This window comes from Episyrphus balteatus, chromosome 2, assembly GCF_945859705.1.
Source record: "Episyrphus balteatus chromosome 2, idEpiBalt1.1, whole genome shotgun sequence".
NCBI lineage: Eukaryota > Metazoa > Arthropoda > Insecta > Diptera > Syrphidae > Episyrphus > Episyrphus balteatus.
This window is the reverse complement of record NC_079135.1, coordinates 41,024,484-41,052,231: the sequence shown is the minus strand read 5'-3', so window position 1 is coordinate 41,052,231 and position 27,748 is coordinate 41,024,484. Positions and strand designations below refer to the sequence as shown.

The following is a 27,748-nucleotide window of genomic DNA, read 5'->3' as shown; positions in this document are numbered from 1 at the left end:
GTATCGATTGGTGTGTTGTAGAGGAGATGGGAGTGGGTGAAGCAATTTAATTGAAACACAATTCTTGGGAAATGAAAATTCACTCGAAAGCATGCGTTGAGAATTAAATATAAAAAAAAGTCGATTTATTCATATAATAGGGGAGGATTAAAATTTGTGATGGGAGATTTATAAATATTTTTATAAGTTAAATTGTAAAAGTAATTAATAATAAACGCATGTGTTATTTGATATGGCTGGAATTCGTTATAAGTGTGTGTTTAATTATATCCAATTGTAGATTTAATTTAGTTGGTAGTCGACAACTCAAAGGAATGATAAAGGATGAATTAAATAATCCCATAAATATTAATAAAATCAATCAGAACAAACGAATAAATAAACAAAAAAAATTAATAAATTCTTTTGAAAATTTTACTGTAAACAACCATATTCATGATCATTCGACTAATGCGATTTCGAATTATCAATAGATAGTAAATTTCTTGGAAAAGTACTTAGTCTAAAGTTTAAACCATAAAAATTGCTATATTAAACATTCACAAAAGTAAAGACATAAAAATTTGCTTTACAGCACAAAATTGCACCGAACAGATATAAAGGAAAAAATTCCAAGTATTTGGTATCAAATGGAAGGTTGTTTCAATACCTTTTTATATAATAGTACTTCATTGTTAATCCACTGATAGTCTAACTTCTTTTTTTATTTGGCACTGATAAGAACTCGATGTGAAGGAGATCATAACTCTCCCATGTACATATATGCTTTACACAAGTGATCCGCCTATGGGGTTTTCAGGGTTGGCCCCAGAAATCGGCGGCATGTCTACCAGTTTTGTACTGTTCCATTTCTAATGCCAACTAATTGCTTTTGATTTGCTTCATGATAGGCAGCTCCGCTATTTATCATAGAATCTATAGAAGTGTGGATCAGAAAATTAGCAAAATCGGTATTCTGTGTGGTACTAATATCCTTCCTGAACACCCACCCATACTTCAACCGCTCGTTGCACTGATATCAGATCTTTACTTATGATGGCTTTATTGTCACAAATGAATTACTGATGCACTTTTGGGTCCGTCACTTTGACTTCAAGCTGGCAATTATCGTAGCCGGCTACCCAAAACTCATAAAATGATCTTCATGGTCTGGTTACATCAGCATGATCGAACGGTAATTATCACAGCTTCTCGTAGATTAGAAGACGAGAACTTTCCCTCCGTTGATTAGGTATACGATCACCTTGTATAAACTTTTAGAAAAGAATCATAAGCCATTAGCTCGATGTTTCCCATCCTTTTCCAAAATTGTGAGGGTATTTCGTCTGGCATAACAGCTTTTCCCTTTTTGGAGGATTTAGCCGCCTTATTAACTTCTCCGACTGCGGCGTCAGCTACTTCGCTTAGGTTAGATGAAGCTATTGGACAGTGAAGCCTTGGAAATTGTTCATTCAAAAGTCCGTCACAATACTGTCTATGAAGAATTTCGTCGTATTCCACAAGTAGTTGGCCTTGAACATTGTTAATGAACTTATCAAAATGCCGGATTGATCCTAAAATCTTGACCCACTTAGTTAAAAATACGAAGTTTTAAAAATTAGTTCTTTACATGCTGCACAGTGGTGCTTTTACTTATTTATTTATTTTAATGTGCCTTTTGGCGTCAAGATAATGACTTGAATAGATTTTCTTTTTGTGCCAAATTTAAAAGTTATACTTAAAGAATGTGCTATCTTGGCAAACAATTTTGACAACTTTTCTTTCAATGTTCGTTAAAAAAAAATGATATTAGGGCATTATTTTATTGCCAACTATGTTTTAATATAAAGATTAAAAAAAAAAACTAAAAATAGATTAGTACTTAATTTTTTGTTTAACGAAATTATACTTTTCTAAGAGATTTTGATACGCTGAATTTGAATCCGAACTTAGACAAAAATATACGACGTTACGTTTTTTAGATATTAAAACCTCAAAATATGTTCCAATTTGCTAAATTTCATTAATTTTTTTGTCAAGAAAATATTGTGCAAATGATTTTGAAACTAAAAAGCATGAAAATTATGTATAAAAGAATATACACGGAAACCTCACGTAGTTGAAAATCTAACAAGGTCAAAACAAAGATCACAATTTCATATCAAAGGAATTCTTTTGATTGATTAAATAAATTCGTTTTATACAATGTAATGAAAAAGCTTAAATTTGATAAATTTGTTATTTCTTCAAATAACTACACAGTATAATAACTGCCAAAAATTCCATAATCCAAATGTTTATTAAAGAAATATTCAATAATTAACACCATAAAATAAATGTTATCTCAACTAAATCAGTAAAAAAAAATTAATACGCTTAACTTTATACCAAACAAAAATTTAATTATTCAACTATTTTTTTCTATAATGATGACCTGGAAAAAAAACTATAACCATTCTAAATATATAGGTCAAAACAAAAAACTAAACAAAAAAATACATACAAAACACAAACAACAGCATATTTATAATAAGTCATAGCTCATAGGTTTCGTTAGTATAGAATCAATCGATTTATCACCATCATCAACTTATATAGAGCTAACTATCGAAATGTAGGACATACACTTTTTTTTATGCCGCATAGCTGGAGGATTCGAGGATTCAATATTATACACAAATGTACATATTTCGAAGCCAAAAAAAAAACACCGACCCGACCATCAAATTAGTCCGAATTTTCGGTCAACACTTTTGACCGACATATTGTACAATATGTGATAGACTGGAAACGCCCGAAAGCCAAAGTCAACACGACAACAGCAACAAAAAAAAAGAAATAATAAATAAAATCAAAAACAAAACAAAAAAAAAATTAAAATCAATCAAACACAAAAAAAAAGGATATATCGGATAATATGAACTGCTGGATTATTTATTCGAAAAACAAACAGTATATGCACGCAGAGTTGTCAATAAACTCCTCAATTCAATATACCTTCGATACAAGTATACTGTATTTGTATTCGGGGCTGAAAATGTGTTCTTTTTTTTCCACTTTAACCCCTTTTGTATACGCGATTGACTATACCCTATTTGGTTGGGTGGAAATTTTCGTTGACATTTTCATTAAGCTTTTGCTACTTTATCAAAATGCGTGCGACGTGCGTGTTATGGAATGTGGAATCTGACGGGGGATGACGGGGGTGTAGTTAAATAAATACGTTCTATTAATTTTCCACACATATTCTGTCACAGTTGCCATATATATGCGCATAAGTATAAATGATAATGTATTTAGGGAAAGCCACAAAAAAGAACAACCAAATACGAAGGAATATAATTTGTTAAAAGTGATATTAAATAAAGGATTCGATTTGGTTGTATGGAACTGCTATTTTTTCAGATTTTAATATTAAGTCAAATGATATTACGGACGCAAAGCGGAATATAACCATCAATTTCCTTTTTTTTATTTAGGACTCCATTACTAACCTTTATTATTAATACTTTTATATGTAGATACCTATAAAATTCGTTAAAACAGGAGTCATCAAAAGGATAAAAATGAGAATGACAAAAAAAAAATAGCTTAGATTTATGTGTCGAACACAGTTGTACGATGGCATAGTAATGGAAGCAGCAAGGTTAATTGAGTGGGTTATATGGTGAAAGCAATGCGATGGGAGGTCTAAATTACACACAACAAGCACATTAACGGGCACAAAGAATGCTTGATAAATAAATATTTTAGGTTTTTTAATTTATTAGGGAATTTTTCGGTGGGTAATGAAGTTTCGCTGACAGAGTGAATAAAAAGATCATCCAAGTTTTATTTAACTTTTGGAATATACTTTTAATACTGGTGGTTTAAAAAATTGGCAAAATTGAGTTAAAGATTTTTACAATTTTGTTTGTTTAATTTATTTAAAGGTAAACAGAATTCGACTTAGAGACACAATTTGACTCAGAAAAACTATGACCAGAGGGGAGTTGACATTTTTATTTATAAATTACAATTTCGATTTTTGTAAAAAAAAACTTTTTGCAAAAAAAACATTTTCCAGTTTGGATACAGTGTTTTGTTCAGTGGTTGGTCTACTATTTTGAAAAATACGTGACTCTAAGTATGTCGTGAACGACTTTTCGCATATAGAAAATTTGAATAGAAATTTCTAATTGAAAATTTATCATTTTTTATGGGACCTTTACTTTCAGAGTTACTAGTTGCAAAAAAGAATACAATTCTGCAATATAGGAGCAGAATTTGAAAAAAAAAGTTTTTGATACAAATTTTTAATATACCACTTAAATAATAAATGACTTAAAAAAATAGTGAACCATCATTAACGGAAGCTCCTATCAAATACATATATAATTTTTTTTTCGTCTTTAGGAAAATAATTTTTTAATTTTATCAAAAATATAATATTTTTTCCGAAAAACGGGTTAGGGGCACTTCTTCAATGAATTGATTTTTTCTCTTTCAAATTACAGCATTTAGATTATTTAAAAAGAATTTCATTATGATAAAAATAAAATTTGTTAATAGTTAAACTGATAAAATTGTAAACTTGACTTTATTTGAAATAGGCTATTTTTTACTGTCACGAGTCTGTCATAAAATACGATTTTGGGGTAGGGCATTTGCTTATAGAATCTCTACGGATCTATTTTGCACAATTTAAATATCTATTAGATTTGATACCAATTCCATTCAATCTTATTTAGTACCTAGAAATCATTTTGTGGCTTTTTTCAATTCATTAAAAATAATGGCACATTGAAAAATGACATTCAAAGAATATCATGTAAAATTTTCATGAAGGAATATTAAAAAATACGGCAATGGCCAGCATCAAAATCAAAAAGTCAGAATTAATTTCCAAATAATAGTTCTTTCTAGGTAACGCTGGGAGGGTTTTGAAATTTCCGTTTTACACTTTTTTTTAACACTTTGAAGGGAAAAACATAATTTTGGCACAAAAAAACGGCTTAGCGTCCTAAAAGGATCTTTGCAGTAGTTTTGAAGTCATGAGGGGCACCCAATTTGATAGCGTTAGTTGAGCTTTAAAGTTTTGACCACTGGCAATCGATTTAAAATTTTGACACGTTATTATGCATTCAGTTGAAAAAAAAAAATTGTTTAATGCAGAAGAAATCTATACCTTATCCCTCCCATAACGAAGGGTTGTTTTTCTTGTTTCAGACTAGTGAATCAACTTTGCTTTTGTCTTATCTAACATAAATCGAATTGTATTTTACAAACTATTTTTGCCAGGAGGGGAAATTTTCAACAAACAAAAAACTTGAAATAGCATATACACAAAATTATTAAAAATCAACGCTTACACTAAAAAGTAACATGGTAAGTTAATAACCTTCTCTTCAATTTTGTTTAAATTAATTAATTACTTAATTAGTGAATGGCACTAATATAATTCAATACTTTTTTTTTTAGTTTTTTTGTCCTGACAAAAAATAAATTAGTTTTGAAAATGAAATCAGTTAACACTCAGACTGTTTAAACTTTAAATGCAACATTTATACCGAATGTCATAAGTGTAACATAATTTGTATAGATATTTGATTGTTTTGGTACTAAATCCAAATCAGCCTCCCTCAGAAAAAAACTTCAAACTTCGATCTATCACTAAAAAAAACGTAAAATTATGTCATACCAACAAATAAGCAAGTTAATCAACTTGATAACTCATGGCTTTTTCTAACTTAAACAAAGTTAAAAAGCAGTTTTAAAAAATTGAATAAGGGGATTTTGGGTAACTTTCCACCTGTTATTGTACATTAAATATTGATACACTAAATATTATTTCAGGTCTCATTTAATAAAACTGATAAAATCCAAGTTCCGATTTGGTCATATATCGTGTAATGAGAATTTCCCAGATAAGTGAAGGGTTTTAAAAACCATAAAACAGCGAATGCAAAATGTAGAGGCACTTGAAACAGATGTGCAGATGATACCGCAATTTTGGTACCCGACAAATGTGTCTCTAGGGGAGCAGTAAAGCTGCAATATGCCGTCGACACAGTCAGAGATTGGACCGAAAAATGGCGTATCAAACTCAATGAAACAAAATCTTCACATATAAACTTTACAAATAAAAAGATAAACAATATTCCAATATTCATTAATAATCAAGCTGTACCTTACGCCAATACGGCCAAATACCTTGGAATGACTTTGGATGCAAAGCTAAAGTGGAAAGAGCACATCAAAAAGAAAAGAGAAGAACTAAACTTGAAATATAGAAAAATGTACTGGTTACTTGGTAACAACTCTGATTTATCAACCCAAAACAAAATAATGCTGTATAATCAAGTACTAAAGCCTGTTTGGACCTATGGTATCCAATTATGGGGCTGTACAAAGAAAACAAATACCGAAATCATCCAAAAATTCCAAAACAAAGTCCTTCGTGGAATAGTTAATGCACCTTGGTACATAAGAAATAGCGATCTACATCGTGACTTACAAATAGAAACGGTTACAGAAGTTGTTAAAAAATACGCTGTATCCCATAATCAGAGACTGCAATGTCATACCAATTCTGAAATGGTGTCCGTCTTGAATACTAGAAACCATGTTCGGAGATTAAGAAGAACCAAGCCTCATGAGCTTATGGTCTAAAAAAACATGGGAAAGTATTAAAAGTTTAAACTTCCCCCAAAGTGATTTTACAAAGTTAAGAAAGAAAAATCTGTTGTCGATCTCTCAAGATTGGTCCTGATAAAGAGGTGGTTTTAGTGGTTAAGAGTCCCACACTACTTGGTGTCGAATACTGCCAAGTGTCTTTTGAAGATTTCCTCCCGTCAAAAAAAAAAAAAAAAAAAAAAAAAAAAAAAAAAACTTGAAACAATATTTCGATTTTTTTCATGTTTTTCATTGATAAATTTGTACCCTACTCGACAAGCAGGCATAAGGAAATATAATTTTTATTTGGATTTTTTTTTATTTGTTTTTGCTTGAACCTTTAAGTTTGAAAAATAAAAGTAGATATACAAATTCTAAGACAGTTAATTTATAAAACAAAAATATAGGGTAGGCACTAAGCAAAATTCAAACCCGTTAATTTAGCCCATCATGGGTCGCTGGTTTTCTTTCCTTTTCTGTATAACACAAACAATACAACAAGATGAAAAAAAAACCCTTGTCATGAAAGCAGTAACTTTATTCAAGTATCTAAAAGTGTAGTATCATCCCCATTTTGTTGTCAATGGGATTCCTATTATAAGTTCCTTGATGTAATTAATTTAATCAAAAGATCTATCGAAACCCATTTAAAGATTTGTCTTTTTCCATCCAAAGTGCTCAAACTAAAAGCCTCAAATTATGTATACAATACATATAGAAAAATGTATATAAATTTAGCTATTTCCAAATAAATGTCGGACATGCCTTAAAACGTTCAGAATATAATAATTCGCCCTTTATAGGAATCAATCAATTCGTTCTCCATCTCTTACTACCTCAATGGCTCGCTCACACTTTTATTTTTATTTTATTTTAGCAATACAAAACTCCTGCTGAGTGAAAATCTCATAAAAATCAAACACACAAATGCCACATTGACCAACAGGTCCTTTTTTTCCTCTAGCAGTAGAATAGTCTTCTCCCATACCCGCGCTCCCCCATGTTCGTGTGGATATTTTCAAAAATTTCCATTGATTTGGAAAATTCTTTTTCCCCATTTCATATGGATGATGGCATGAATTTATAAACTACCCTTGTTTTTTTTTCTAGTCCGAGTGCGTATAGTATAGACATAGAGAGATGTGTGCTGTCCTATATTTTATCCTTTTTTCCGACAAATCTACTTCATTTTATTTCATTTCTATTTATTTTTTTTTTTTTATTTTTGTTTTTGTATGTTTTTCAGGAACAACCAACACAGTGTCCAGTTTTCCTGCCATTTGTGTGTGATTTTCCTGAATATAGAAAAAAAAGGTCATAAAAATCCGGTGAATACCTAAATCCAAATGTTTTGTACAGCTGAGTTAACAGAAATGCTCTGGGGGTTAACTGTGAATACGTCAATATTCAAAAAACCAACTGCCACCCTCCAAAAATCAACAAAAATAATAAAACAAGGCAATTCCTCTGGAAACAAACAACAAGCCAGGACTCACCTTTTACACCATTATAAACTAATAGTCATAACGTTGGTTAAACCACCAAATTCAACATAAACCGGTTTCTGTATCGCACTGTTATACAATGTACATACAGAAATAACAACAATAACAACAACAAAAACAAACAGGACGACGACAACGAAATGATAGCCCCTGCGCCCTCTGTTCGTTTTATGATGAATGAATAAGCGCGAACAAGTTAAACCAAACCACCACCATGTGACAGGGTGCATGGTGGCACGGGGCCTGATGGTGGCCGTTGCTGTTGGCGGTATTGGTGGTGGTGTGACGAAGGAAATATCAGCCAATCCCTTGCTATCATCATCAACCCCCATCATCCCACTTCCGGTGGTCGTCTTCACCTCGGTTTGTGCCCAGAACTAACATTTTTGTTTTGTTTTCTCTACCCGAACAATTTTCTTTTTTTATTTTTTGGAAACTTTTTGCACTGAGTACCAAAACAAATTGCGGGATAGTACCAGTCGATCAGGATTGGTATCCAGAAAATAGTAGGTAAACTGTTAAGTTGTGTTGTTTTTTTTTTACTATCAAGCATGGGTTGAAAGTTGCTGAATGTATATTGCCACAGTAGAAGCATGGAGAAAATAAATAACGAGGACGACTAATACAGAGAGAAGAAGTTGATTTTTTTTTTGTATTTTCTGTTGTTTTGTGAGTTGTTTGTTTGTTGCTGTAAGGGTGGGCGAGTAGGGTGGACAGATTGTGAAACAGGCGAAAAGCGCACATTGAAGAACTTCAGGCAGAGAGCATCATTAATATTAAATTGCAGAGTTTTATGTGGATTTGGTGTTGCCAATGTGTTTCAAGAGTTGGAAAATGTTTCCGTTTCTGAGAAGAGAGGAGTGACGAAGTAGTTTTAAGATATTCCAGTTAATGTTTATTGATTTCTTTCCAAGTCTGTATCCCTTACAATTTATTACTTAGCGTGCAAAAATTATAGAGATATAGTGGCGCCCAACGCGGCACATTTTTGTTTTTTAATTAGTTCAATTTTTTTAAATTGAACAAATTCTACTCCTTCTATTACTGGCATGTGAATTTGCCAATCAGAGCAGTATTTAATTATTTATATGTTTTAAATGGCGCCCAACGCAGGGCTTCCTATTTTAAAGGAAGATCCATTGATAAATTTCGTTCATCCAACTTTTTATCAGCATGAACTGGCATGCAGCTATACAAATCAAGACACAAATTAGTTTTATCAAATGAATTGTGTTGGCGCCCCACGCGAGACTGGGTCTTTTAAAAGGAATTCATCCTGAAAAGACGTTGTCCAAACCTTGTACCAGTTATCACTGGCTTGTAATTACATTAATCAAGACAGCATTCAATCAATAAATTATTATGAAGTGCACAATTTTGTATGGCGCCGAACGGAGGACTTACTATCTTCAAGGAGACATTCATAAAAGATTTTCTTGTGTTACTATTAGTCATTGGCTTGTAGAAAAGTTTTAAATAATTCGATAGCTAAGATTTCGAAACGTCAATGTATGTAAGTTAAATTTGTAACGAATTCAAATTTATTTCCTGTTATAATTATTCTAAGACGAAAATCTAGATTAAATTTGTGTTGTTTTCATGGTTTCATTTAAATAAATCTTTAATCTTTAAAATGAAAAAAAAAAATGTCACTCACGAGTACAAACCAATTAATTGTGTTACTTCTGCAATGTCTTCAGCCGTCTCTATTAATAATGGGACCCATTCGTGAACCTTTTCTCACAAAAGCCAATTAAGACAAAAATATAAATAATGATACAAAAGTATTGCCAATGACGGGCTTTTAGATAACAAAATAATTATAAGTGACGCCGGACCTTAATTCAACAATACATCAAAGAAGGTTTTTATTCTATTCTGTTTCTATCTCAATTTCTATTTCGGATACCCAATAGTATTCACTTCAAAAAATACATTAATTTACTGAAGGAACTATTTTAATAACTGGCGCCCAACGTGAGGATTTCTTAGTTAAAATGTACTCCAACACTAAATATAGTACTATTTGCCCTTTACTAACACCACGACAACACTAATGGCCCTCTTTTACGGTGCGAAATTATTCCCTTATTCCTCTCATCTTTATACACCACCTACATCACATCATTTCACCCCCATCATCCTCCCCCCACTCTATGGAAAAACACACATCTCTTTTAATCGTATATTACGTTGGTATGTTGGTCGCTGCCTCGCTCTCCTCTCTTCTCTCTTTGTCTCTCCTGAGGCAAAAACATTGCAAAATCCAGCGAAAACCACCCAACAACAATCTCGCATCGTGTACTATAGAATTGTGCTTGCTTGTGTTTCTGATTGTAAAGGTCCTTAGAGCAATGATACTCTTGGCATACCTGTCTCTCTTTACCACCCTCTCATGTAAACCAACTCTCGCTATCTATCTCACTCTAGTCTCTTATCCATTGTTATGCTGTTCATAATAATGTCAGTGGTTAGCTGAAGTGCGGGTGGTGTGATAAACAGAGGTTTGAGTAAAAATGTATAAATGGGGGGTGGGGTTGTGAGTGAGGGTGGTTTGACTGACTCGACTGGTTGACAGCCAGCTATACCTCGCTCGTTTGTTCGTTCAGCTTTTTCTCTTCTCGTTGGCAGTGTTCTGCTGGCGCTGGCTGGTTGTATGTGTGTGTATAGGTTGTTGTGTGTGATGAAAGTCTAAATTGACAGTGAATGGGTAAGGGCGGATGGAGGGTGCAGGCGACAGGCGGACAGCTACCATACATACGCTACACCATCACCGTTATACGACTGACTGACTATACGACAGAGAGGAGGTCATGAAAAAACCGTTAAAGCAAAAGCGTTACCATATTGAATTTTCATGGATAACACAAGTTTTGGGGTGGTAGAAACTGGAAAGGAAGGTGGAAAGGGCCACCGACAACTCACAATCCCCACATGAATAGATAGATCTAGATAAATGAACACAAACACACATACACACAGCGAAAAGATATACTCTATGCGATTCGAAAAGCAGCATGAGAAGGAGGGTGTAAAAGAAGGTGGCTAAGTACAATGTGCACAAGGATTGTCATTTTGTCCTTTTGTAGATTTTCCTTTCGTTTTTGGTTGTTGATTTTTTTTTTTTATTTTTTCTGCTTTTTTTTGTTTTTTTTTTTTGTCCTGTCATGGGATGTGGAATCAGAAAGGACGACGTTTTGGGGTAGACTGTGTGTATACAACGGTGCGATGGCTGGCGAAAAAGGACGACATTGAGATGGATACGGTGGCAACATGGTTTGGTATAGAAGAGTCAATCTACAACAATCTACCCTTCCCCCACCACCGCACCGGATCTTCTCACTGTGTATGTTTAACTGTGTGTATTATAACTTTGGCTAAAGAAACGTATAAACGAATTGGTAATATAAATACGGGACTGACTGGAGGAAGAACGAAGGTGGCAATGGTGGTTGTTGGGTGACTTTTATCCTTCTTAGAGGGAATATTTTAGGTTATGCTTCTTTCTTTGTTGGGTTTTGTGTATATTTTTTTCTTTTATTTTCTTGTTGTTTTTTTTTTTTTATTTTTATTTTTTTTTTTTTTGCTACTTTGCTGAGTTTGTCCTTTTTTCTTTGGTCTTTTTGTGTTTGACTATTGTTGGAGTTGTTGAGGAGTTGTTTCGACCCCCTTCCTATATTTTATGGTCGCCACTTATACATTCAGGACTTTTATGAGTCCTTCGAAGGTTTTTTTTTGTTTTTTTCTGCTTTTGCTTTGCTTTTTGTGGGTGGATGGTGGGTTTTGGGATTTTTTTTTTTTCGTATTTTAACTTTGTCGTCCTTTCTTCGTTGTCGTCTTCGTTATCCTGTCCGTGTATGTTGGGTTGAATGTTGTTGTCATTGTTGCGTCATCAGAGTAGATTATTTAATATGGGATTGAGTTTTGGAATGGCGTTGTATGTGTTTTGTTTTGTGGGGGGGGGGGGCGAGGATGAGGATGGTTTGTTGTAGTATGTAAGTATTATCTTTCTATATCAATGTCCTTTTTTCTGCAGCTAGCAGTGTGATAGAGGATACAGTATGTTTCACATTCAGTTCGGTTTGGATGGTAGTCATCATTCTTTTTTGTGTGTTTCTTTGGGTGCCAGTGCTAGTGTCCTGCTAGTTGGCAGCTCTGACTCTCTATATAGTCTTCTTCTCTGCCGGTGCTTGTGAAGAATGAAGGATAATGGAAAATGTGTTTTGTTAGGAGGAGGATGAGGTGCCGCCGCCGTTTCGTAGTTCGATTTGTAACTGTAAGTATGTACCTAGTGCTGAGAATCAGTTTGTGTGTTGATTTTTTTGTATCCTTTTTTTTTATTTTGACATGAGGGGAGGGGGAAAGAGGATGGCAGGGGTGGCAGGAAAAGAAGGTTGGTTTGTTGAATTAATGAAAATGGAGGGTAATTTTGTTGCTTTTCTTGGTTGTTTCCTTTTTTTTCTGCAGAAGCAGCAGCAGCAGTTCGAGCTCCTTGTGTATCCTTGATGCTGTATGTTTCGTATTTTATGTACGTTAGAAAATTTCATTGTATCTTCAGCTCAAGAGAGTCCTGTTGGTTCTTATTTTGTTTTGCTTTTTTTTTTGTTGTTTTCTTAAATTTTCTTCTTTTCTAGAAGTTTGAGTTCAGCTTCTTACTGGCAAGACAGGGTAAACGAAAAAGCAAAGCACAGAGAAGAAAAAAAAGGACTAAGACCATTCTTCTTCACGAGCTGTTGGCAATTGTAATTTGTACGCGTGTAGGTGTTGGTGTGCAGAGAATATCAGAGGTGATAAAAGTCAAGGAGGGAGGCAGCATCAGCACACCGAGGGCGATGGTGGTGGTGGTTATTTTGATGTTTTCGAGATTGAGAATGATTTTATCTGCGCGTCTGTAGATATTTTAGATTTATGTTGGGTTTTCTTCTTTCTTTTGATTTTTTTTTTTTTGTTTTATTTTTTTTTATATCATTTTGCTCTGCTCTTGTCTTTCTCTTTTAGAATAATTTTTCCTTTCATTTCCTTCGTGTGCTTAAAGTGTTTTTTTTTTTTTCTTCGTATTATACTTTTTTTTTGCTTTCAGTATCACTGTAGAAAGATCGTCGTTGTACCTAGACTACCTTCCCTTTTTTCACTTCTTCTGCTTCTTCTTGACAAAAAAAAAGTATAATGTTGGAAGATTTTTACTGAAGAGTGTCTATATGGATTTTTCTATACTTTTTTTTTCCTTCTCCTCAGCACGTGTTGAGGAGATGTGTGTTCTGTGGTGGGTGGTGATGGCGTTTTTTTGGTGGAGCATTTTTATAGTACATGTCAGGATTTTGTTTTATAATGTACCTTTTTTTTTGGGTCCGCTGGCTGTTTTTTTTTTTATTTCATTTATTTTTTATTTATTTTTTGTGAAGTTGCCTTTTCGTATGTAAGAGAGATATAGAACAGCAAGATGTGAGTTGGGATTGCTTGGAAGAGAAAGGTTTTTGTTTTATTTTATTTTTTTGTTGGTTCGTTCTTTTGTTGATGATGTAGGTAGACGATTTTCTAGATGAATTTGTTTTTTTTTTTTTTTTTTGTTTCTAAAAATATTTTTATAGCCAAGGATATAATGTATATCTATGTAACGGTTTTTTATGTATGTACCTATGTAGGTAAATATACATTAGTGTATTTCTTTTTTTCTGCTTGAAATGCTAGCGTTTATCCTGTTGAAGTGCGGACTTTTTGGTTCGTTGATTTGTTGTGCTGGTGCTTATTATGGATGAGAGTGTGTAACTTAACATATATTTATGTTAAGATAAGAGATTTTTGTCAAGATTTTTTTTTTATTTAGAACAAATGAAAATAGGGATAGAGATTTTCAAATTTTGTTAAATTTAACTGAAAACTGTTTTATTTTACATGATTTCAAAAGATAATTCTTTTTATTTTGACTTAATTATTTATAGAACTTGGGAAATTGTTAAGACTTTGGCCTAAAAAGTTAAACTTGATGATCCTTTAAGAGTCAGCATCGAAAAATTCCCTTAGATCATTCTTCATAACGTATTTTTTTTTTTTTTTAATAACGCAGTTCAATTTTTGTTGGGATTATAATTCACATAAGTATTTTTGAACTAATCTTTGAATAATAGGTATATAATTTTTTTAACAATATAACGCAGAAAATTAGTTTAAATTCAATGTTGAAAGCACGAATTTTTAATAATATTTCCCGGTGCCTCAAATGAATTATCTTAAAAAACACATACATTGAATGGAATACCTACAATATGCCTTGTGTTATGAAGTGTGCCTATTAGTAGCTGTGAAAACATAACTCTGGCAATATTTGAATTTTAATTTATAAAATTTTGATAATGTTTAAATCATTATTTGGCAGTTGTCAATCAAGGTTTTCGAGGATTTTAGGATTAATAAAATAATTTCCCTTATGTTTTTTGAAAAGAAAATTGAAAAATTTCATATCGATACATCGCAGCAATTTAAAAACGAATTTCGTAGAAAAAACTAAACAAATTTATTAATCCTTTAAAAAATATAATAAAAAAATATAAACAAAAATATAACCTACTATTTAAATGCTTTAATTATTTTATTTTATCAGTTGAAATCAGCTTCGTTGCTTAAGATAAAGTAAAATAAAAAAAGTTCTGTGAGAGGTACCGACAGACTGGTTTTCTTCAACATCATTGCACCAAAATCTAGTTCTTTCTTGTGGGATAGACCGATAAGACTTCTATTAAAATATTGTGGAATAAACAACAACTGACAAAATTTTCCGCAAAGAATTATGTTAAATGACTTAAACATAATCTTGAAAAAAATTTATACACATGTATATGGATGAGGTAATATAGGAAAGAGTGATTGTAAAAAATATTGACAGTACTCAAAAATTTTAATGTTAATTTTTTCAAGCCAAATTTCTATACGTAAATTAAAAATTTCGTATATGAACATATTTTTGTACTCTAATATTCTGTATTAAAAGTCATTTGATTCAAAGCCCTCTTTTTCAAAATCTAAAATTATCTGATTCAAAATTAACTCTGCATTTCAAAATTTTACTAAGATTTCTGTATTTCAAAAATATCTATTCCAACATTATATAAATTGTAAATTGATCCTAAAAATAATAAGTTGAATTAAATAATTCAAGTCTTAAGCTTAATAAGTCTGTTTTTTTTTCTTAGTTCATAGGTTTTTAAATCGTTAAAAAAGGTAAAACAAAATCAAAATGTCTTCTTTCTAAAATATTTAAAAACAATAAATTCAGTTGAATTTTTTTTCTCTTAATTCAGATTTCTGTCACAGAGAGTAATTAAATAAATTGAATGAGTCATTTGTGATAAAATACATTATGCTTTGTATATTGAAATGACATTTTATGCTTTTTAAATACATATATATTTGTTAAATACTTAACATTTTAAAAAAATAGATGAAAACTTATTTTTTGTTTAGAAAATAAAGAACGCAGTGGCTGATTGGTTATAATGATGGACTGTCATGGAAGTATGTCTCGGTCCAGTCCCCACAGCCTAAACATTTTTTTAGAGTACTGTCTCTTAAGAAAAATCTCCAGAAGTCATCACTGTTATAATTTTATAAAGGAGTGGATCTTACTCTTGTTATTCAGATTCGACAGAGAACTTCCCCGTTCACGCGTACAAGAATAAGTTTGAGTTATACTTATACGTCACTTAATCATTATGTGCTTGCCACGTCAAAATTGTATTTTTTTTTTTAAATTAAAATTTTTTAAAATTAATAATTTAATTCATATAGAACAAACCCCACGACAGCAACCTTACAGAGTTCGTGAATATTATTTTCTTAATATTATAAGATTGTGTCATTTCGATAGTGTTCTTTTGTATAATACACCCTATAAATGATTTTACCAATTGGTTCACTGTGGTGTATGAGTGATTTTTTTTATATTTCTTATATCTGAGATGTAGAAGTGGATGACGAAAGAGAATCCACAAAAGTTTTGTCGTACGTAGTTATTGCATGTTATATGTACATACTACGGACAATAAACGTAGAAGTTCTTTAATTTCCATACCTGATTCCGAGAATGGGGTATCGTAACTGATATGGAAATAAAAATTTTATATCTCGAATTCGGGTTCAAACTGATTTCTTACCAATGAGAATATTTGTGTAAAAACCCTAGTAATTATTAAAAGAATTAATTATTAATTTTCAAAAACAGGTACAAGGACACTGAGCTCCCAAGATACAGCCAAAGACGGAAAAAGACTAAACATTTCCACTTATTTCTAATTTTGTTAAATCTGGGTTTCTGATTCTAAAACTGATGACATGGAATTTAATATATAAACACTTAAAACTTTAAACAAAGTGCTTTATTCTTATTTAAAACTTCAACAAATTAATGTTATTAGTTAATTTAGAAAATTGGATATTTCTCTCTCTTGCACCTGCATTTGCTGCAACTAGTGCATCATTGCATTGTTGAAAAGCCTTTAACATCGACCTAACATTTCTCTTAATTACCCATATGTGCTTAACTCGACCATACAAACTCATATAATTATCATACACACAACAACAAAACCGATGCACTCAAGCAAAACACTTACTTTCACCACCATATCTCTCTTTCGAATTGAGCTCCATCAAGTGTATCCATCATCAGTTTACAGACTAAAGACTACAGAGGCTACCAGCTACAGGCTACACCACCAATAACACGGCCACACCACAGGAAACAATCTCCGCCTAATCCCCTATTCTAATATATGCAAATGACTTATATGTGTTCCAAAACACACCAAATACACACAAAACCAATCCATGCCATTAGTTTTCGTTTAACCAAAAGTAGCTTAATTAAATTTCATCGAAAACAAAGGCTTTGGCAACACTCGGTCTTCTCCAACAGAACATTATGTGTCACACCCCCAAACTTGATGTTTTCTGTGTGACCGGACAAAAGCGATTCACCAATAATGAAACAATGAACCACTAGCGACCTCAACTCAACCACCCAACCGACCCCCACATGACACCCTCCACCTTCAGTCCTTCACACACCCACTTGAACAGCATCTAAACAAGCAAGCTCTGTTCTGAGCCGGGTGCAAATAAACGGTACCAAGAGGCTAAAACAATAAGAATTTACGGATCACATAATAATACAGTGTGCGGTAATGTATACAAGCATAACACTCTCGACTTCTTCGTCCTTCCGACGACGACGACGATGATGATGGTGGTGGTGGTGCTTTTGGGTAGTATAGAAATACAGTAAGCTATATCAGATCCGTATCCGTTCCGTTCATATAGCCTAAAGGGGGACGATACTTCTGTGGGGGGTTTGTTGTGGGGGCAGCAATCCATTGCTTTGCCTTTGCTTGGGTTTCGGAATAATATGTCCTGGTGTATTGTAAAAGGGTGACTAAAATCAACCGAAAGAGACAAAAGCAAACAGCCGGCGATCAGAATAAAGCAGCAGAGTCAGAGTCAAAACCAAAGCCAGCCAGAACCATAGGGAATGTGGCCTTTTTGTTGTTGTTGTTTTTGTGGGATTCATGCAAAGTTAATCCTCAATAGAAACAATATTTGAGAACAATGAAACTGTTGCAAGATGTTGTTGATTGTGAATGTGTCACAAGCAGATTTTGCTTTATTAATAAGCAGTAGACGATTATTATTGTAGATTTATTGGTGGATAAGCAAGGGCAAATAGTTTAAAAGGGTTGCGATTGTGATATGCTAAAGAATTGCCACACAAGGAGATAGATTATCATGTCTTTCTTCAAAAAATTAATTAATGTATGAATATTTAGACTGATAAAAGGAAGGATATTACATTTTAAACATTTAAAAAACATAGAAATAAATGTAAACAACATGGGCAGCAACATCTACAACAGATCTTTCCTTTAGCGAGGTAGCGAGTTATTTGAGCTATCCAATTACGAAAGGCCGATTTTAAACATTGTTTTTTTCGTCACTGTCAAAACTTTGATCAAGAATATTGACGTCTTCAATTCAAGTTTCATTATTTCATTGTAAAATGAGCCAGCTCACACAAAACTCGATTGAGAGTTTTATGGACTCTTGACCAAAAAAGGGACTGTGAATTGTAATTCACATATTCAAAATATGTAACAAACATGTTTATTTGACATGGTCGCCCCACCATGTCAAATAAACATAAGGAATGCAATGAAGGAGAGCAGCAATCGGGACAGCACTTAATCTAATGCTTCTTTTTTGTTCATAGGTAACAGAATAGGTTAATATGAAATTTTTTAATGATAAATAGGCGGCTTAGATCAGGATTATCGCAAACTCCTTTTTTTTTCTGTTTTTCCATCGGGCGACCAACTAACTCCTACAGTTTTTAAACAATTGGGCTGAAATTTTTTGAGTAGCTTAACAATACTATGAAGTACGTAGGATTATTTTCAAATATTAAAATTTAACGATTTTATTGTCCTTTTTTACCGAATTCTGTTTTTGGAATAAAATAATTTTTTCAACGTAATGCCATTTCTTTAAAAATAAAAAAAAAAATCCTACGAACTTCACTGGGGAGTTGAAACCTGTAGAAATAAGTTGGTCACCGATGGAAAAATAGGAGTTTGCGATCATCCTGAATTACGCCGCCATTTTATCATTCCATATTAGCCTATTCTGTTGCCTACTGATATACAATCATACTAAACAAACTCCAAGAGGAAATAATGTTTCTCCTTTGCATTATACGCTGATGAAAATGGTGAAACGATTTCGTTCCTACAAAGTGTTACTAGCCCTTAAGTTTACTGTGGAAGCCAAATGCAGTCCTAACAGAAATTATTTCAAAAAACTAATATCTTAACGTTTGAAAAAAAAATTTTTTTTTTTTTTCAAATATTAAATTAAAAAATGTTTTATTGTCAAATGTTAATTTTGTTCTGTTATTAGTTTTTTAATACAAAAATAAATTTTTTTAAACTTGAGGTTAGATTATGCGAGGCTTTAAATTATCTGGCTGGAATTAAATATTTGCTGTTCATGCTTTTCCCATAAGAACAGCTGAGTGGAGGCATGGGTTGAATTAAGTCAGAGACTTATTGAAACTTAGGGAATATTTTTTCTTTATTTCTTATTTCCAACATACAAATTCCAGATATTTTAAAATAAGAACCATCAATGGTACATTGATACTTAAACTTTTTTTTTACTAGAATAAAATTTGTTTTACTTTTTTTCCGATTGTATTAGAATAGACTATTCCAGTTCATTTCATCGAAATGAAATATCATCTACATGTCTCGGGGCAAAGCAAAATTGTTCAAAGTCACAAAAAGAAAATTTTACAGGGGACGATTTTTAAGTTTCAAATTGGTTTAAAGCGACATTTTTCTGCTCGTTGTGTCCCATTAAATTATATTATCTGCGGAATTTGACAAAAACAGTTTTCAAATTCGGAAAGAGCACCCTCAAATTAGTAAAACTGCATAATTATCTCATTTTCGGTAAAAAGTGGATTTTAAACAATTGAATCGTTTATTTCAGAAACAGCATAAGTCCATTTTTGCCAAAAAATTTCTCATTTATATGTCAGACCCCCCAAAATACGAAAATTGAAAAGAAAGGGTTCGAAAAATATGGAAATTCTTCACCCGGTGACAACTGCTATTTTATTCATTAAAATCATAGGCAGGGTTCAAAAGCTATAGCTGGATGAAAACAAAAGTTTTACCAACAATAATTCGTTTTGAGCAGAAACGACATAAGTCCAGCGACTTTAAAGTCTTAAAAACCCGCTAAGGTTTTTAAGGTTTTTAAATGCGTCTTTAGCTAGATTATAACTCGGCATACTCTTAATTTGAAGTGTTGTGGAGTTTTAACATAAAAAAAAGTTTTTTGTTGCTCCTGAAAAGTTAGTGCTCATGGACTTATGCTGTTTCTGAAATAAACGATTCAATTTTGCTTTATGCCGACGATATCGTGAATTTTTTAAAAACAAAATAATTAATATTGCTAGCAAAACACATTTATTTAACAAAAAGTCCAGGAAAAACTAATTCATGGTTTTTTAAGATTTTTATAGAAGCAAAATTCCACCCTCTATGGATGGTTCAAAGATACCGAAATTCTCTCATTGGTTTTTTTTTAAAGCTAATTCCTATCGTTCTCTAAACTAAAAACAGTAACAAAAGAGGATTGAATTTGTTCAGAAAATGGAATATAAATTACCAGTATTCACATTTGGTTTTTGAATTCGCACAAAGTTAAATTCAGAACATGGATAAAAATGTTGGATTTGAATAGGTTTGGAATTTTAAACTTGATGGAATATCTCACTCTTCAATAAATCGTAACTCGAAGTTTCGACTAAAATTGACAGATTTTGGGAATAGATATATTTAATAAATATGAAAATTGAAAAGGTTTCCATATACACGCTACAACAATTTGTTAAGCTGAATTTTCAAACGCTGAAACGCATTCGCTGGTGGCAACCTCTAAGTTAATTTTTCATACAATTGTACTTCAGTACAAAGAACGGCATCAAAATTTATTTAAAGACGCACTCTTTTTTTAAGTTGTACGGCAGGTACCATTTATTATGTTAAAAAAAAAAAAAAATTTTAAGTACTTTCATTTTGTTTTTATTTTTTCAATGGCTTAACCATAACTTTTTTTCTTTTTAGCATTTCCAAAATTTGCAGATATTTTCATCAATTTTCTGCCTCAGAAAACCAAAATTCGAATTGTTTTCACCCTCAAATACATCCTTGCCCCCCCTTTAATTCATAGCTTTGATCTATAAGAAAAAGCACTCAATAAAGTGCTGCATTTTTCCCTTTCATAACGTGTCCAAAACACATATCCTTCAATGTTTCTGGCTAATAACATTATACCCTAAACTCATGGAACAAAAACTGAAAAAAAAAATTCTTGTCTCTAAAACCCAAAGATCTTTATCCGAAAGATTGAAGAAATATATTAGAAAAACGTGTATAAGTCACTCCACGGTTTGATGGTGATGGGAGTTTATCACTCGGGGTATATATTTTTTTTTCCTGTTATTTCAAAAAAGAGTTAAGGGCAAAATCTTGACTTGATATCCCTATTCATTCGCAACTTTAAGGAAAATACATATCTATCCGATTTTTCATCCCTTTTTTTTTGCACAGAAAAAAAAATTATTCCATTTCCCTTCGTGATTGTTGTAGGTTGAGATTCTTGTTTCTGTATTTGTATTTGTTTGGAAATGCTTAACACAAGGAGTTATTTTGTGTATTGTTATGTTATCCTTCATTCAACACTCCAGTGCCGGCTAAACCGCCCACTAATACTTCAATGCCTTCAAGGATATGGCCACTTCTTTATTCAAAGTTTTTCCGCCTTAATATGTATGAAGGAAAATTTGTATATATACAACAATCGCAGATTCTTATACCCGACTAAGCGACCAACCGACTGAAGACCCCACCACAGCCAGCGGGTGTTTAGGCTAAAGCGGCATTCTATACTCACTTGAGAATGAATTTTGTGCGGCTCTCTAACATCGACTGACATACCGACCGACCGACCGACAGTATTAACGACAAATGGATGAGGCATAAGTGGGTGTTGTGGAACACCGCCATGCTGCCTTCTTTGGTTAGCAGTTCAGTTAGGTAGACACTTGTTATTCGTTCCGTTTTGTTTTGGGCTTTTCGTTTCGTAGGTTTGCAGGATCTGGAATCGTGAAATCGTCATTGTTCGTGCTTAGGGGTTGAATTGTAAATCGCACCAAATCGACTGACCGAGCGACGACGAATTTTTGCCATTGCGCGTCGCGACGTCTGACAGTCGTTGCCAAATGTCTGCATAGAGATGGATACCGAATACTGCCGCAGGACTTATTCAAAAGCTACACATATTCATAGCTTTAGTTCAGCACAACAATTTTTATTGATCTTTTGTTCACGGTAAGGTAAGGGAAGGATGAGCAGAGCCAGCAATCGCTCGCTAAAAGAAGGAATTCGCCAGTTTATACACTCGTGTGTCATCATCATCCCCACACATGAACGGTCACTTGCTCAACAAGGCAAGGACACGGACATGTACACGGGCACCGAGCAACGTTGATGTGATGATAGGGTAGGATACCTCTGAGAGAACACAGAGTTCGTGATCATCCCCCACGAATAAGTGATAACAAATTATGGCCATCGTGTTGATTTTCTTTCAATCATTCAGAGCAGTGCCTTATGTACAATTTACCCCCTTTGCAGGGGGTCGGAATATTATTATTATTATTATTAACAATATGGGTATTGGGGTGAATTATTGTGATTAGATTTTAGTCGAGTTGGTCTTTATTGTACGCCTGAGTGTTTATAAATTTTGTGAAACGAAAGGCTGTAGCAGAAGCAGCAGCAGCGTTTACCACCGCAATAAGTGGTCAGCATGTCGTGAATTAGGGCGGCTGGCGCAAAGGTGTGGGGTTAAATGGTGACTTGAAGAGACCACCCGTTGTTTGAGCTAAAGATTGCTTCTTTTTCTGTTTTTCCTTTTTTTTGTTTTTTTCTTTATTTTTTTTTTTCTCTTTGCTTTTGATTTTCTTAATATTTTTCTCTGTTCCTTCTTTGTTCCAGATTATTTTAGTGCTTTTTTATATATTATATGTATTTTGTTCATTGTTGTTGTTGTTCTTGTTGGCTGCTTGGTACTTTTTGTGAGGCTTAAGGATGTCCCGCGTGTTGTATCCTTCTTCTTTGTTTTCTGTGATACGGCTGGCATGGCAGAGTATACTTTTTCCTATTGTATATTTGTATTCTCTTGGCATCTTCAAGCACATGCTCGAAAAGAGTGAGTGAGTGAATGAGATGGGTAAGGGAGGGTCGGGTGTTGTGAGGTGGTTTGGGGAGATTGAGAAAGAGTGGATGGTTTTTTTTTTTTGTTGTTTTTGCTTTTGGTATACTTTATTTATATTTTGTTTTTTTCTCCCTCTCCGCACAAAACGACAACATCGACGAACGAGGAGGTTTATATTACGTTTGTTCATAAGTTTGTACGTGCAAGGATTTATGTTTATTTTTTTTTTCTACATTTTTTTTTCATTTTGCTTTGGTTGCTGCTGCTGCTGCCTCAACTGATTTTCTTCTTTTGTTCTCATTGCTGTTGAAAGTGGTGGTGGTTTTTAGTTGTTGTTGTTGTTTTTTGTGCAGGGGGTGAATTTGTTAAACTTTTAACGTTGACTGTTTGTAAATGGATATGTACAGTGAGTCAGAAAAATGGAAAAGTTTCAGGAAAGTTGAAGCTTTAATACCGATACAAAAGTTTATTTTTGTAAAACATTAGTTTTGGTAATATTGACGTACCACCATGTGGGTTTCGCTAAGGAAACTTGTGAAGGCAGGAAGTCAGTATTTATTAGGCGAACATCTCCAATAGGCTTGTCAAAGCACGGTTATGAATGCCAGGCCGGATAAGCTACTCCCTATATTAAAGGTATCGACAAAAATTTATTTGGCAACCTGAATCCTAAGAATATCGCCCAATCAGGGACCAGAATTCACGAGGCAGAGATTAAGAGTTTCATAAGATACTCTAATGGACTCCTGTGAATAGCAACCCTCTTAAACCTCTTTTGACAGCAAAGTCATCAGTGAGATCTTTACTGATCCAATGCCCATTGTCATCATTCACAAACAAAAGAATTCGACATGAATTTCAAAAGAAGAGATCTCTCTGTAGACTCTCCCTATAGAGTCCTACGCGCACTTAATGGGGATAATTGATTGGCGCAGGGACATAAGTCCCCGGGACATAAGTCCCGAAATTTTTTTTGGGACTAATGTCCCATTTTACTGGGTCATAAGTCCGGAATCGAATTCGGGAATTATGCCCCACCTTACTAAGACATTAGTCCCGAAAAAAATTTTCGGGACTTATGTCCCACATTTTTTTTTTTTTTTGCATAAATGTATCTAAAGAGACTATTAGAGACTACAGCTGACGAAATAATAGAACCGATATTGTTCTCACGATTTTTTTTTTCGTAGTACCTACCAACTCCAATGTAAGGTACGGTTACAAGCTGTTGGAAAACAAAAGCAAAGTTTGCAAATTTATTGCTTAGTCGAAATTGCATCGTGACAAAATATAAACAAATGTATAAAGTGAAAGTTTAATAATTGAAATTTGTGATATGATAACCGATATGAGTTCTTACCAGGGTGAAGCGTGAAGCGGAAAAAAATTTCTCAGATTCGAATCTCTTTAATTTGCACAACCTCAAAATGGATTCTCCAGTGGGCAAAATTTTTTTCCGCTTCGCGTTTGGGTTGTGCAAATTAAAGAGATTCGAATCTGAGAAATTTTTTTCCGCTTCGCGTTTATTGAGTTATAACACAAGCATATCTTTGGAACAAACATTAAACTGGCAAAATATTCTCTTTGAAGTTTGAGTTCTATTTTTTTCGCTTATCAAACTAAAGTAAGACAAATTTTAAATGAAACTTATTCTTTGAAAAGTTGGAATGATATAAAAATAATATTATTTCGCTTTAATAAACCGAAACGAGGCACAGTTGGTTTTTTTTTCTGAAAATATATTGACGTGAAAGAGAAATAAAGTTAAATGTTGAAAATTGGCTTTATTTCTCTTTCGAAAATTAAAATTATGCCAATTTTCGAAAGGCTGCCTTATTTCACTTGCGCGTATTTCATTGCACCAAAAAATAACCTTTTGGATTACTTAGTACCTATGTATATGAACATTTGTAGTAAAAATATGTAACACAAAATAGTTTTTATTTTATTCGGGACTTATGTCCAATTTTCAACAAAAAAATTTGGGACTTCTGTCTCAGTAAGGTGGGACATAATTCCCGAATTCGATTCGGGACTTATGACCCAGTAAAGTGGGACATTAGGCCCGAAAAAAAAATTCGGGACTTATGTCCCGGGGACTTATGTCCCTGCGCCTAATTGATTAATATATATTTTATTTCACTGATGTTAACAATGCCACTTTCCTATAAGTCACTGCTTTGAGCAGAGTTGTTAGCAGGGCTTCAATTAAGTAAGAACTACCTTCACTTTGCCAAGGTTGGAAAAACGGAATTGTAGTTATCTTATAAAACAAACTGCCTATATTTGTAGACTTCTTGGTAATGATGCTTCTGGTTCTCCAAACTTGATGATTTTGCAATTTGAGCTGTTCGTTGCAAGTCGTCAATGTTGAAATTACGGAAAGACTCGGAAATCTTACTCTTAATTTTTTTTTAATGATAATTCACCAACTCACTGTACAAATCAGCACTTCCCACATCCATATGCAATAGGACAAATGTCAGGATTAACATGAAATCGTAAGGGCAACACCATACCACAACATTTCTATCTCTTTCTATCACACTATGTTCATTGTTTATCTTATGTGTGAGTTTGTGTATGTATATATGTTTGTGTACATTTCTGCCTCATGAATTGAAATCGAGCGCGTCGCTTTAAAAACAAGGACACACAACAGGCTGGCAGGAAAACTCAGAAGCGCTAAATGCTACAGGCACCCAAATCTCTGGCCCAAACCGAAGCCGAACCTAACCACCCTCCAGAAAAAGCAAATAAATAAAAAGCTCATTAATTTGATAAATCGAATTGGCAAAGAGAGAACAACACTGCTCGCTCCATCGTCATCGTTGTTGCTGTTGCCGTTGCCGTCGTTCTCGTTGTGTCCTCGTTCTCGTCCTCGTCCTTTCAATGTTCAGTATACCGATACCGAGTATACAGAACAGAGTTCTTCGTTCTTCTGCTCTCTATACCTATACGAGTTGTCCTCGTCATTGGGTGGAACATGGAAGTTTGATGTACACAATTGGGTGGCTCGAGAGGATTCATGCTGTGTGGGGTTTTCAGTTCGGTTCAGTTCGGCATATTCTTGTTCGTTGGAGTTTCATTGCGCTTCGTCCTATTTTGGTTTTACTCATTCCTTTTTACAATCCTGTGCAGATTTTTTTTTTTTTGCCTTGTATTTTCTTCCTTCTATTTCTTGTGAATTTTTATTGTTGGAAAAGCGAGAAGTAGAGAGCAAAAAAAAAATTTCAAATGAACACAGAAAAAAAAAGTAGCAGAAATGAGGTCATTTTTTCTTGCCTCTTCTCCTGCTTTGATATCAATTTAGTAATACAATAGAATAAAAACAGGAGCCATTGAATGGGAGGGGAGATTGATAGGGATTGGGAGGGTTGGGGCTGGTTTTTGGGGTCGGTTTCAGGACGAACTACGGGTGGTAGTTGTATGATACTTGGAGGGAATTTATTATTTAAGTGCTGCGCTCTTGGAATTTAAGGTGGGAAAATTATATGGAATGTGCGCTCATTTACTGTTTTTTTTTCTTTTTTCTAGTTTTGTTGTTTTTTTTTTTTTTTTCATTTTTGTTTGGGGAGAGAAAGTTAGGATGAATGGGATTAAGTTTATTTTTTCGAGCGGTATATAATTAAAGAATTTACTGTGGGGAGATTTTTATTTTTTAAACGATTTGTTTAATTTTGTGATTTTTTTTTTGCATAATCGGACTAGAATTGTAAGCCTCACAAGGAGAATAATAATTCCTAAAGAAAAACTAGGACATCGGAAATATTTTTCATGAAGGAATATTGACATGAATGCAAACATTGAGAGGAATTTTTAAGTATTTGCGTTGTTTAACTAAAAGAAGTAAAAATTTATCTCGTGATGAACGATCAGTGCATACATTTTAACGCAAGATTTCTCAAAAACCAGATTTTTTTTTAAGAACCTCAAAAATTTTCTTAATCACGCCAACTATTTGAAGGGCGTTTTTGACTTAAATGTTGTTTCCATGATGAAGATGGCTATCAAATAAGATTATATAAAGTTTCCCTAAATGTCATTACAATTTAAAAGAACTTTCAGATTTTACTTTAATAAAAGTACGTTCCAAGAAGCCATGCTCTTTTTTTAAGTGGCGCAATCATTTGAATAATTGGGTTTCAAGAATTTCAGTTAAAGAAAAAAAACTCATCAACTCCTCTTAAAAAACGATTACATATAAGGTATTTTTGGTAAATTCGTTAAAAAATGTTGAATGAAGTTCTAAAGCCATATCAACAATTAGAAATCATAATTTTTTTACAAATGCACATGCACGTTTTCTTACGCAGCACAAAACAATATCTCAAATAGTTAAATTTTTAACATCGTTACGCATGTTTGAATTTTTCAATTAAATAAAAGGTGTTTTTTCTAGCTGCTTACACAGCTATTAATCGTAATGTAATATTGCTATGGCCGCCAAAATGTCTGAAAAAATCAATCTATTTAACAGAGTATATCGCATTTCAAATATTGCGAAAATAAAGAAAATCTAGTGAATGTCTAAACTGGTCAATCATGCATGGACAAAATTTTACGACTTTTCGAAGTACTTTTTTTACACTCAAGTCTTACAATAGCAATGTGTGACTAATCAGCAATAAAAAAAAAGTCCAAACATCTGTTCTAAGACTTAAAATGGGAAAATCCTAGTTGTAACGCTTTGACAAAAAATCTTAGATTTAGTTGCCGAAGAGTTCTCGTTCTGAAAACTTTCTTAATTTTTTTTTTTCTTGTGATTGTAAATTGAT

The 27,748-nt window shown here is 33.2% G+C and overlaps 1 protein-coding gene across 2 annotated transcripts in view; it reads right to left on the bottom strand.

Annotated features, from left to right (window-relative positions):
- Positions 1 to 27,748, bottom strand: part of LOC129912716 (biogenesis of lysosome-related organelles complex 1 subunit 4) — a 92,823-nt gene that overhangs the window by 10,186 nt on the left and 54,889 nt on the right. The gene's annotated exons all lie outside the window — the stretch shown is intronic.